The sequence below is a fragment of the Chenopodium quinoa genome, unplaced genomic scaffold, assembly GCF_001683475.1.
Source record: "Chenopodium quinoa cultivar QQ74 unplaced genomic scaffold, ASM168347v1, whole genome shotgun sequence".
Lineage (NCBI taxonomy): Eukaryota > Viridiplantae > Streptophyta > Magnoliopsida > Caryophyllales > Amaranthaceae > Chenopodium > Chenopodium quinoa.
Window position 1 is genome coordinate 6,123,387 of NW_018742951.1, and position 12,486 is coordinate 6,135,872.

Below are 12,486 nucleotides of genomic sequence, written 5' to 3' on the forward strand. Positions count from 1 at the left end.
TGAAGTTAACATACTACTGTTACTTCGTCAAGTTCACCCAACGTTAAGGGCTAGCCCACAGATTTTGAGGAAAAACATTTTATCAACACAAAAACCGCGACATAATATTTACAACATTGCCATTAGAGCAACGACATTGAATTATCATGAAGATAAACATGGGCGCCCCCCCATAAACAATGTTTGGTTGTTGAAGGGGAAAGTAATGACTTTAGAAAGTGAACAAAAAAACTACCCTATATACTCAGCTTTTTTTTAATTTTTATTTTTATTTTTTAATATTAAAAATTATTCTCTCTCCTATTTTAAAGTGTTACACTTATTAGATGTGGTTGTATTTTTTAACTATTACTCTCTCTATTTTTTTGGCCAGTTGACCAAATTGGTAAAAAAAAAACCCTACGCGACAAATTGGTAAAAAAAACCTAACCTCAAGCGACAATTTGGTATTTAAAAAAATAAATAAATAAAAAATCTCAACTGACAATTAAGCCCAAAAATACAAATTTTCCAACCAACTACTTGCGATTGTTATCGTTTTCGTGGTAACGTTTTTTTAAAAAAAATATTTTTCCACCTAAATTTCCAACCCTTTATAAGGTAATAAAAATTTGAAGAACAAAAAGGTTTAAATACTAATTTTCACTTAATTTTCCAACCCGTTATTAACAATTTTTTTTTTAAAAAATGTTGAAAATAAATTTATGTAATTCAAAATTTAACAAAATAAAAAGGAGATGACATAATAATTTAAATTTTAAATGAAATTTTTTTTTAAAAAAAACACAAAACAATTTAATTAGGACTTTTAAAGAGTTTGCCGAATAAAAAAACAGATTTTTTGGTCTAAATGTCGCTTGAGTTTATTTTTTTTACTAAATTGTCGCATAATGTTAATTTTTTTACAAAATGTTGCCGGAGTGATTTTATTTTACCAAATTGTCGTGATGGGTTTTTTTTCTCTTACCAATTTGGTCAATTGGCCCTATTGTTAAATGAAATTTTTGTTCTAAGCACGTATGTCAATGCAAAATACTGACAAATAGTCAATAATTCTGAGTAAATCAATTTATGATACAATTAATACTGGACTCACATTATCTACGTAACATACCTAACTTGAGGTGCAACCAGGGGCGGAGCCATGTAGGAACAAGGGGGGACGGTTGTCCCCCCATTTTTCCAAAAAAAAATTTAATTTATGTTAGCTTAAATAAATGCTGTAAATAAGAATAAATACCTTACATGTATACCTTATATAACAAAGACAACATTTGGTCTGGTGGTTGATGGGCTTGAGTAAAGCTTGTATTTCTCTTTGATCCTAGGTTCGATTCTTTACCCGATCATTTTTTTTGTTTCTTTTTGCTATTTTTGGACTTTATTTTTATTTCATTTTATAGTTTATACAAAGTGCTCCTATTTAACTTCTTTTTCTTGTTTTTGGATTTTGCCATTTTTTTTTTACTGGTTTTTAAATTTCATTATATAGTATGTAATTTATATATACAAAGTATTATAAGTCTTCAAACCTCTAATTACTCTCATTTAACTGTTTAATCAAGTATCGCCTTGTTGATAGTGATTACTAATGTGTTATTAAACTATTTGTAATGAACACATGTCTCCGTATTTTTTTATCTCTCTAATTATGTGTGCCTAAATTCTATTTTTTTATAGCTTGTTTGGAACTAAGTTTCCAATTTTATTTTTAGTCAAAGAAAGTTTATTTATTTATTATTTTTTTTTTTTTAAAATGTAACCCAAATCCCTTTACATCTACTATCAATTTGTGTAAATGCTTATCATTTGATAAATCATATTTATCGATTATTAAGGATTACATACCTTAAAATTGGGGTTTACCAGCATAAAAAAAAAAAATTTGGTTAATAAATTTCTTAATATGCAATTAATTTTTTAACAACTCCTCTTTCACCATATAAGAATAATTGTCATATCTCATAAGCGATTTCAAATATATATTAAACAATTTATGTAATCAATTTCTTTTTTCTTATAATTATTGTCGATTATTAAACATCTAAAAATTGTCCCCCCGGATTACAAATCCTGGCTCCGCCACTGGGTGCAACATATTGTTTAAGCTTATGCGCTCGACTAATTAAAACTTGAGCTAAATCCTCTTTAATCACCATTGGGCAGGTCACAGGGCGACAAATAAAGGTATCAAGCTGGGTAGCCATATCCAGAAGGTATAGTAATAAATCTACATCGTCGTCACTTCCATCATATCCAACATATTCAAGCACCTTCAGCCTTGGAAGTGCCTTGTATTTTATGATGCACGGCAATGACTCCAATCCCTGCAACACTCTAGCCTCCTCTTGTAGTAATATATACCCACCCCAATCAACCTGCAGTTCACCAGAGTCATTATTAGTTTATTACACTTGATTTGTTTTCTGCAAACATTTTTGATAAAGAAAGAAAAGCACAAATATTAGTTAAAAATGGAACAGCACAACAGGAAATTGAATCTGAACCTAAATTTTTACCTCCATCTTGAATTCACGTAGCAGTGGGCATGCCCCTAATAACCTTGTAATACTAGGAAAGTCGAACATCTTATACCACAAACATGTCAACTCTAGGCATCTTAGGTTACAAACATGGCAGGAATATTGACATCAATAATTTCACCCGGAAGCTTCAAGCAAAGAAATCAAGGGGTAAGAGCTCAGGTTTGAATTAGATTCAGAAATTCAGAGAATAAAACAACTCATTACTCCGTTGTGCACTAACCTCATCACAGCTCTCAAGGACGAGGACAAGGGAAAGTCTTGAGAGCTGCATAGCAAAGGAAGCAATTTTCTGACATATTAGAATTGAGGGAGTACAGCAATCCCCAAATAACTTTGCTTCAACAAGTGCCGGGACACTCTTGAACTCAATATTTCCAAACCCAGCATAGTACAAATAGCTCAGATTCACAGCATCAATTTCAAGTTCTTCTAGCCGGGCACAACGATCTATTGTTAGTTGCTTCAGCTTGAAGAATGCGACCTTCAATCTCACAAGAATCATCGAATTCTTCACATAGAGCTGCTCTAAAAGGGGGGACACTGACAAAAGAAATTCAAGAAACTCTCCACTAACTTGAACATCACTCAAATGCAAAGATGTGAGAAAGATGATGCCACTATCAAGCATTGAGGGTTTTATGGTGTCAAAACCTAGAGTGTATAAGTAACAAGACAAAGGCGGCAAGACCAACTCCAAGTTCTTAACTCTTTTCGAAAAAGCAAATCAAACCCATCTCTTGATATGAGGTGCAGTACATACATGATAGTGAAATCGAACCCTGAACTTATTGATAGACTGGCCACTGTACAGCCTTACCACTTGATGAACCCAATTAAGATACTTAATTACTTCGGTTGGTGTTGGACGGCATGAACAGCATGGGTGCTGCTGATCTCCACATTCTGGGAGTATTATTGATTGATCAAAGTCAAGATCAGCCATTTTGGTCCACAGGTGCCTCCATCCTTTTGAAAGAACACTGGTTCTGGCTAGCTCTTTCATCTCTAGTTGAGATAGGAGTGTCAACATAATATCTTCTGGCAATTTGCTGATTTTGTCCTCGTTCTCTCCTTCGTAATGGTCCTAAGGTATAGGATAAGAAATAAAACAAAGTATATATTTAGATAAATCAAACACAGAGGACAATTATCAACCAAATAACAAATTAGTATCATTGGGCTTCCTAGAAGGTAGAACGAGCATTCATCGTTGATTAAAGTATATATAATGCCTGAATTGGATCAACATAAAGAATAAGGTTCAAGTTAAAATCATCACAAGTTCACAACAAATTCCGTCTAAGCTATCCTGTTCTTCAGGTTAGTAAAATAAGCCGCACACAATCACATTAGGCTGCACCTCCTTCCCCAGTCAATCTGAAAATCCTTTTCTAAGTCTCCCTAAACGGTGATACATTTGTACGGCATTAATAGAACAGATGGTAGTTTTAGTACAAGTAAATGTTGGTGAAAGATCAAGATATGACAAGACAAGGGCAATAACAAATATGAACGTTTATATAGTCTAGTAGATGAAGCTTAAGAAACCAATTACACCCATCAACAGCATCAGGCATTAGCTTATTTTATTGCAACTTATAGTTTAACCAAGTCAGTCTAATCAAATAAAACGCAATGAATCAATCATGTTTCAACCGATAATCAAATTTTTATCTTCATTTTTAAGGGAAGGATGACCATATCATTGGCATTGCAAGAAATGTCCCTGAAGTATTGCCTCCCCACCTGAAATTGAAATATAGTTAAACCAAATGCTCCACTCAATATCTTCTGGATTTATTCACAATACATATCAGGCCGTTCCAACCAAATAAAACGAAGTAATTTTCGAGTATACCTTATCGGTTTGAATAACCGTATCATAGGGATTGCAAGCTAAGTCTTGAAAACCAATGATTGGAACTAGAACCTGTGATGGCTGTCATTGATACATACGTATGGATTAGCAATCAAGTTTCGAGTTTCGACCTTTTCACTCTAATGACAACAAATGAATCTTTATCATCTTTATCTGGGTTAAGAAAGCAAGCTAAGCTCCAGAAAAATTGCAAAGCAAATTTATCAAATTTCTAATTCCGCAGGATTAAAAGCACAATCAGCAATCGATTAAAAGTAACATCAAATTATCAACCTTAAACAAACAGAAAAACTATCACTAATGATATTAACCAATAAATAAATTTTAATCTTTAACCAAGAAAAGATTGTAGCTTTACAAACTATTCTCAAAGAAGAATCTAACATGAATAATAAGAAACTTTTAAAAAAAAATTCAGTACAAAGTTGAAGTTTTTCCCCAAGCAGGTAACCTTTATAATGCAAAAAAATTGGACCCAATTGAACAATTTTAATGTAATAGTTCCATTTTCAAATTCCCATCCCAACATTAAAGGGTTATACAAACAAAATTCTGCAACTGAATTGCAAAATTCTAGCGACAAAATTGCTCCTTATAATCTTTAACTAGTTTAGTTCTCGTGCGATGCACGGTTTTAAACAAAACACATTGTAAGGTTTATTTATAACAGTGAGAAAGAAAGTTTTCTACTATGTAATTTTTATTTGTATACTTGGTAAGTAATTTCTATTATAAGCATATTACTTATAAAATATATATATAAAAAAAAAATTATAATGAGCACTTTTGAACATTGAAATATTACTTATAAAATATACCTGTAAAAAAAGGACTTGATAACGACAAAGGATAAAGTATATGAAAAGTTTATTAGATGAAAAAAACAAAAGTAAAAGTTAAAAAAAAAACACTAATGACATCATCATAGCAAATTGGCGGGAAAAAAATTTATGTCAGAGTGACATGTGTACAATTTGAATAAAAGATTATTTCAGCAACGTTTTATTTTAGTATTAGTTAATAGATAACTTGAGTAATATGGAGTATATGCAATAGTTCAAAAATCTACCCTAGGTAAACTGTAAATTAAACAATAGTAAATTAAATTAACGATTAACAGTAGACGATGAAATTGATATTCAATTTTTCAAAAAATATCTAACCTAGAAGCTGCTTCAATGAAGGAGAATGACAAATTTTTGGTAAAATAGTATGACTTGATTATTATTAATCAACTAGATTAGATTCCGTACCATGTACAATAATTTTTACTATTTGTTATTAGTTTAACACTATATTTAATTATAAAAATTATCTAAATGCATGCAAAGTAAGATGTAAAAATTGTAATTACAAAAATAAAAATAAAATTATATCATACTACAAAAAATCGTGGGAGTATTACATGCACGACTAATATAAATAATTATAGATTACGTCGCAAAGTTATATGTAGGAAAATATTAGGAAAAATTGGTTTTAATAATCCTAATTTTCGCTCATTCTCTTTTAATAATCCCAACTTTGGAGGTATTCACTTTCATTGATCCTAAGTAACCAGTAACCTGTTAAACAGTATTTTTTTTTTTTTGGGTTTAATAGACACGTGTCACTTCTAAATGGTCAAATACTTATTAAAAAAAAAAAAAAAAAAAAAAAACCCAGCCCGGGTTCAAAAGCTTTGGACGGCTGTGTCACTGCGGTCTGATTCACTCACCATGCTAAGCGAGTCGCCCTGAAAGCCTAGCCTAGTTTATGCTGGTTGGGGCGAATTCGGTTTTCTCAGTTGCCTTGTCACCCATATCCGGCAGCCGCCCCGCCCAAAAATTAGCCCCCTCCTTTTCCCCACTACCGGCATGCCACCGGAATGCCCCTATCCCCACTCCGTCACTTTCTCCCACCCTGGAAATTGCCGATCTCAGTCTCAGATTTTGCAGCAGCCTCATACTCCTCCGAGACGAAGGGTTCTTCCTAATTCCAATTTCGATCCCAACCCCACCACTCTTCCTCCTACCCTCAACAACCACCATCACCGCAGCAACTACCCCCGTCTCTGGGGTTTTCATTTTCGTCGTTTTTTTGGGACTTCCTGGGTCCTCCATTCAATTCCCGCTATGATTTTCCTCTGTTTTTTCCTCTGGTGGTTCTCCAACCCACGTATGTTCAAGTTTTGATTTCAATTTTTGCGCAAATTCAATTGCTCTGTCTTTCTGGGTTTTCTTGAAGAATTTAGTTGGGTTTGTTTTTTCTGGTCTTTGTTGTTTGTAATTGTTAGTTCTTTCATTGCTCAATTATCAAATTCTTGTTTTATCTTTAATTTTTCAGTTGATTGTTTTGTTTTTGTTCAGTTATCTTTTATGTTTTCTTGATTATTATGGCTATTTTCTGTAAATTTATGTACGGAGTATATAGTTTGGAGTGATTATATGAATTTTAATTCGAATTTGCATTAATGTCAATTGGGTAGACAACCAAAAGTGAAAAGAAATCAATAATGGGGGTTCTCGCAGGTTTTACTTTTTTTTTTATTATTTTTTTATTTTTCAACCAATCATGTAATGTCACGTGTCTTATGTTACCTGTTATATCAGGTTGATAACCGGTTGGGACCAAAGAAAGCAAAAACCCTCTAAAGTTGATATTATTAAAAGCGAATGAGCGAAAATTGGGATTATTAAAACCAATTTTTTCAAAATATTATTGCATAGTATTAAAAAAAGAATAATATTTTTTGTTGAATGTGTATAAATGTAATATAATTACCAAATTGTAAAGGAAATATAATTGCATAGTATTAAATATTTCCTTTAAGAAGCTTTGGCAAAAACAAAAATAAAAATTGTCTTGGCAGGAAATTTTTTAAAAATAAAGGAGATGGCAGATGTCATTTTTGGTTTCACCTTTAATATAATATATAATTATACTTATAGATTTTTATGTTAAAGTCAATTTGATGTAATATAACGTAAAGATGTTTTTATTATTTCATACTATAAAATAAATCCATTTGAGTATAATAGATAAAAAAAATATATATATCATTTTAAGCAAATAATATTAATATTAGTATAAGAATATTTAAATTAAATATGTATAATTTTATTGTTTTAAATAAGTTGTCAATTACAAAGATATAAAAAGAAAAATAAAGTTAGAATAATAATTAATTTTGGAAAATGATTTTTGGAGGGAAAAAACGACACCAGAAAGTAACATGTGGGAAGGGGTTGGCTGTTGTGGGTTGGTTGGGGATTTTTTTTTATAATTTTTAAAATTTTATTAATTTTGCCCAATAAGGTGATGACACGTGGACCTTAGTCGAAAAACAGATCAAAATAGAGGAGGGGGGTGGTGATACCTACTAGTTTTGCGTTTTTGGGTGATATTTTTTAATTTCGCAAAAATAGGGGTAGTTAATTAGAAAAATGGTGCCTTTGGGTTGTTTTTTTTTTACAAAATTTCCAATATCTTAACATACATAATCCTAAATATATTATTCTCATGATAATATAACATGGAAAATATAACACACATATTTTCCGACATTATTTGATCTTATATCTCTAACATCCTCCCACAATCATAACGTCGGTAACACAAGTGTTGCGATTGGAAATTCTTCACTTTGTTGAAGCCGAGATGCACTACTCTAGTGATGTCGCCTTCACTTTTTTTTTTTTTTTTGAATGATGAGAACGTTCTGCTTTTCAAACCCATCAATCATCAACCAAAATAGGAACGTCATTCTTTTCGCACCTGCAAATATAACATTACAATGAGAACATCTATTCTTCTTGAACTCGTTGTATTTTGGTTTTTTCCTAAGCAAAACAAATATGATGAGAACGTTCTGCTTTTCGAACCCATCAATCACCAACCAAAATAGGAACGTCATTCTTTTCGAACCTGCAAATATAACATTACAACGAGAACATCTATTCTTCTTGAACTCGTTGTATTTTGGTTTTTTTCTAAGCAAAACCGAACTCTAATCAAATATTGGGTTTTCCTGAGCAAAACTGAGCTCCAATCAAATATTGATTTTTTAGAGCAAATCACACTCAAATCAGTTAAAACCCTTGTCTCACGGCGGCACAAGGAGAACCAATATATAAACTTTGTCTCACGGTACAAGGAGAACCAATATTTCTTGTTTGAGAGCCGTTTTTTTTTTTACACATGTATGCCACCCCTAATCTTCATTTTAAGGATCCACACGCACCAGCAACTTAATTATCTCAATTGATAATGACAAAAGCCACTCATAATATAAATACATCAAGTCATCCACCTCTTCACTAACAAACAGATTACAAACTTGCTAAGCGAAAATATTTCTTCTTAATGTAATTTTGGCTAAATGTTTATCACATCAGTGGGTTTAATTTTTTTCAACCCACCAACGAGGGAAATTTTTGTAAACGACCTTAAGATCTAACCTGCTCTTGATACCATGACAAATTTAGGGTTATTTAGGGTAAAAATAACCAAGACACGTGAACTAATAATCAGGTCGTGACACGTGTCATCCTAGGAGGTGCTCAAGAGCCAACCAGGATAAGACATGTGGCACATTATTCAAGAGGGAAATGACGACCTTCATAGGCTCAAATCCTGAGGCGCCGTAAAAAACGGCGCAACCCAATTACTTAGGTTAAATGACCTAAGGTCAGGGCACGCACTCCCATGCCCTATAAGTAGGGACATTTATTACCTTGGGAAGGACACTTTTTACACCTGATTATTACATCAATCATTCAATACATTCAATACACTATTCACTTACAACAGTGAAATCTCCTAGATATCGGGATCCGAGAAGAACAACTTTTATTTTCTGCATTTCACTTAACTTCGACATCTACTAACTTGATCGTCGGAGACGGAACTCCGAATAAATGGAGCTTCCGTTTGTTGCATGTACAGGCGCCCGAAAATCCAGTGTTGGAGTTGTAACTCTCTCGCAAGACATATCATGAAACCTCAAAACAAGGGTAAAGAGTAAATAATATGACTTGATTATTATTAATCAATAGATTGAGTATTTATACAAAACCTACACTCATAAGATAAAAAACAATCTTCCTAAAAGATATTATACCATAACTATAAATCCTAAAGATATATTTATTTAGTAATATCTTAACAAAATAATCCTAAATATATTATATTCTCATGATAATATAACATTGAAAATATATCACACATATATTTTCTGATATGATTTGATCTCATATCTCTAACAGAGAGAAATCCCATAAGCCGCTTCCAATTAGAATTCAGAGTATTGCCCTGTTCAGTTCACCTTACAAATAATAATATTCAGTAAAAATAAGTTCAATTCAGTAAAAATAAGATTAGCTCAGTAAAATTAATTTCAGTTTAATAAAAATAATTTCAGTTCATTAAAAATCAGTAACTCTTGTTTCGGGGTTTTTTGGAATCCCTCAGGATACAAGTCTTAAATATAGCCGGACTGTAAGACCCCGAATTTTAATACGTATTTTAATTTATATAAGTATTTCTTAAAGTATTTAAATAATTCGAAATGAATAATTTATGGTGTTTCATTAATTTAAAAAGAATTATTTTAATTAAAAGTTTATTTTTAATTATTTAATAATCTTGAAAATATTTTATTTCATGATTTGGAAATATTGGGGCATATTATTTTATAAAAGGAAATTTTAAAGTCAATGAGTTTTTAAAGAAAGTCAAAATACTAGTTTGACTAGGAAAATGATCATTAAGGGTAAAAAGGAAATTTAAGTTTAGGAGGGTTTTAGAAAAGAGAGTATAAATACCCATCACATGGGCAAATTAAACTTTGCCCAAGGTGGAGAATACCCAAAGGTAACTCTATTTCTCTCTCCTTTTTTTTTCTTTTTCTCTTAATTTTTCCCCTTCCCCTTTTATTTTAATTTTAATGTTTTTCACACACCACCACCACACACACCTCACGGTGGCCGGCTGCCACCACCACGACAGCCAGCCGCCGCCGCCAGCACAAGGGGCAGCAGCAGCAGCCGTGGGAGGTGGCGCTAGCCACCCCCCTTTCTTCCCCTTGTTTGTTCGTGTGTTTGTATATGAAAAAAAAGTTTCTTCTTTTAATTTTTAATTCAATCCACTCTTAATCTAATTATTGTTTTTGGGTTTTGTGATGATTTTTATGATGTTTGATTTTAAGTATGATGTATATAAATTTTCAGATTTGGTTTTGAATTAAAAAGCCCTAAATTATAAACCCTAGGTTTCTAAGTTTATGTATATTGATGAAATTTTTTTATGGGTGATTTAAATTATTGAAATAAACGTTTTAAAATACAATTACAGCAATTTTAGATGGTTTAATAAAGATGGGATTTTTATATATAAGCTATAATTATGTTTCTCGAAAGGGATTTTAATTACCCATTAATTGAGAATAAAAGTAAGGGTTTTAAATTAAATTTCAGCTTGTTTTAGAAGGTTTATGAGTGATTTAAAGAGTGTATATATTGCTGGAAATTTGTGTGGAATAGGTATTAATGCCTCTTTGTAATTTTGGTTTGTAGGAGACTTCCAAGTGAGTGATTTTATTTAGTCGTGGCCTTTTTGAGATCATATTCAAGGTACGTTCGCGTACTTGGTAATTATTTGAATATGTAGAAGCATGCTAGGCTTTGTTTAGTTAATTCCAAGTTGTATCATGATAGGTGTTGGTTGGAATTTGTTGATTGGATTAATGTTGGTAAATGATTTGCGATGTATGAATTATTTATGATAAATTGGTGATTGAAATTAATTATGTTGGCATGTTGATTATGAACCACACTTTTATTGTTGGCATAATAGAGAGCATGTTTAATTAAACTAAATGTTTAATTTGGTTTGGAATATGAAAAGGAAATTTTATTATGGTTCATATAATTTTTATTGTTGCTTTAAGCATGGGAATTGAGCTATTAAGTGTCTTAGTGCACAAGAATAAATTATATTGCGGTGCCTATATGCACTTAAGGTGTTTCTAACACCGAGGGATAAGATTTGCGGCGCATTATGCGTTTAAGGTGTCTTTGACACCGAGGTAGATAAAAGAGGGTTCAACAATTAAATTTATGTGGTCACTAATTATTCAAGAATTAAATTGGTATGTTTGATTGCTTGAATGAAGTTTAATGTTTAATTGTGTTATGGTTTGAGAGTCATCACCAAGTATAATAATATGTAAACAATGTAAAGTGAAAGAGATTACGCACCAAAACTCTTGGAACGTATATACCTTGAGTATGAACATTTGGGAGGAGTTATGGGGTTTTATATTTAACCATGATTTCTACTGGGAGTACAGGACGCTGTATCTTCCTTTTTTATTTATTTTATGTGCGGGACGTCCAGTCATTTTTATGTGACATTTGCCTACCCGGTTAGCTCCCGGTGTAGTTTACCTCAATTTATTTGAGGCAAGGATTTTTGGTGGGAAACCTGATATATCTATTTTATATAGTGATTTACCCCCGTCTGTTGGTCATATTTTGGAGTATTTTTTGGCTCTACAGAGCCACTTTTATTACTAATATACGTTTTCTAGTGTTTTCGTAGTTTTGGTATTGTTTTATAGGAAATTGCGGATTTGGAGCATTTTCCCGGACTTATTTGAGCCACTACGAGGATCGGAGCAGGAGCGCATTCATATAACCATTTTCCGTAGCCCAAGACCGGTTAGAGTCATCAAACCGGTGAATAAGGGCTCGGCAAAGAAGAAGAGTTCGAGGCAATGGACCGAGCTTCAAGGCCCCGAAAAAATCCGGATTGGGCCAAGAAAGTGGCCCAATCAAAGTCCATGTTTGCCCGAGTGCTCGCCCGACCATGTGGGTGCCTCTCCCTAAGGCTCGCCCGGCCGGGCGAGGAAGGAAGAAAAAGACAGCCCTTCTCCTTGTCTCGCGCCCGATCGCGCGCGAGTGAAGATCATCTCACCAAAAAGGCGGGCCCGGCCGGGCGAAGCTCAGCCCGACCGAGCGCATGTTTTTAAGAGGATTTTGACGATTTTTATTTGTTTTTATTTAGGATTTTTGTGCTTAA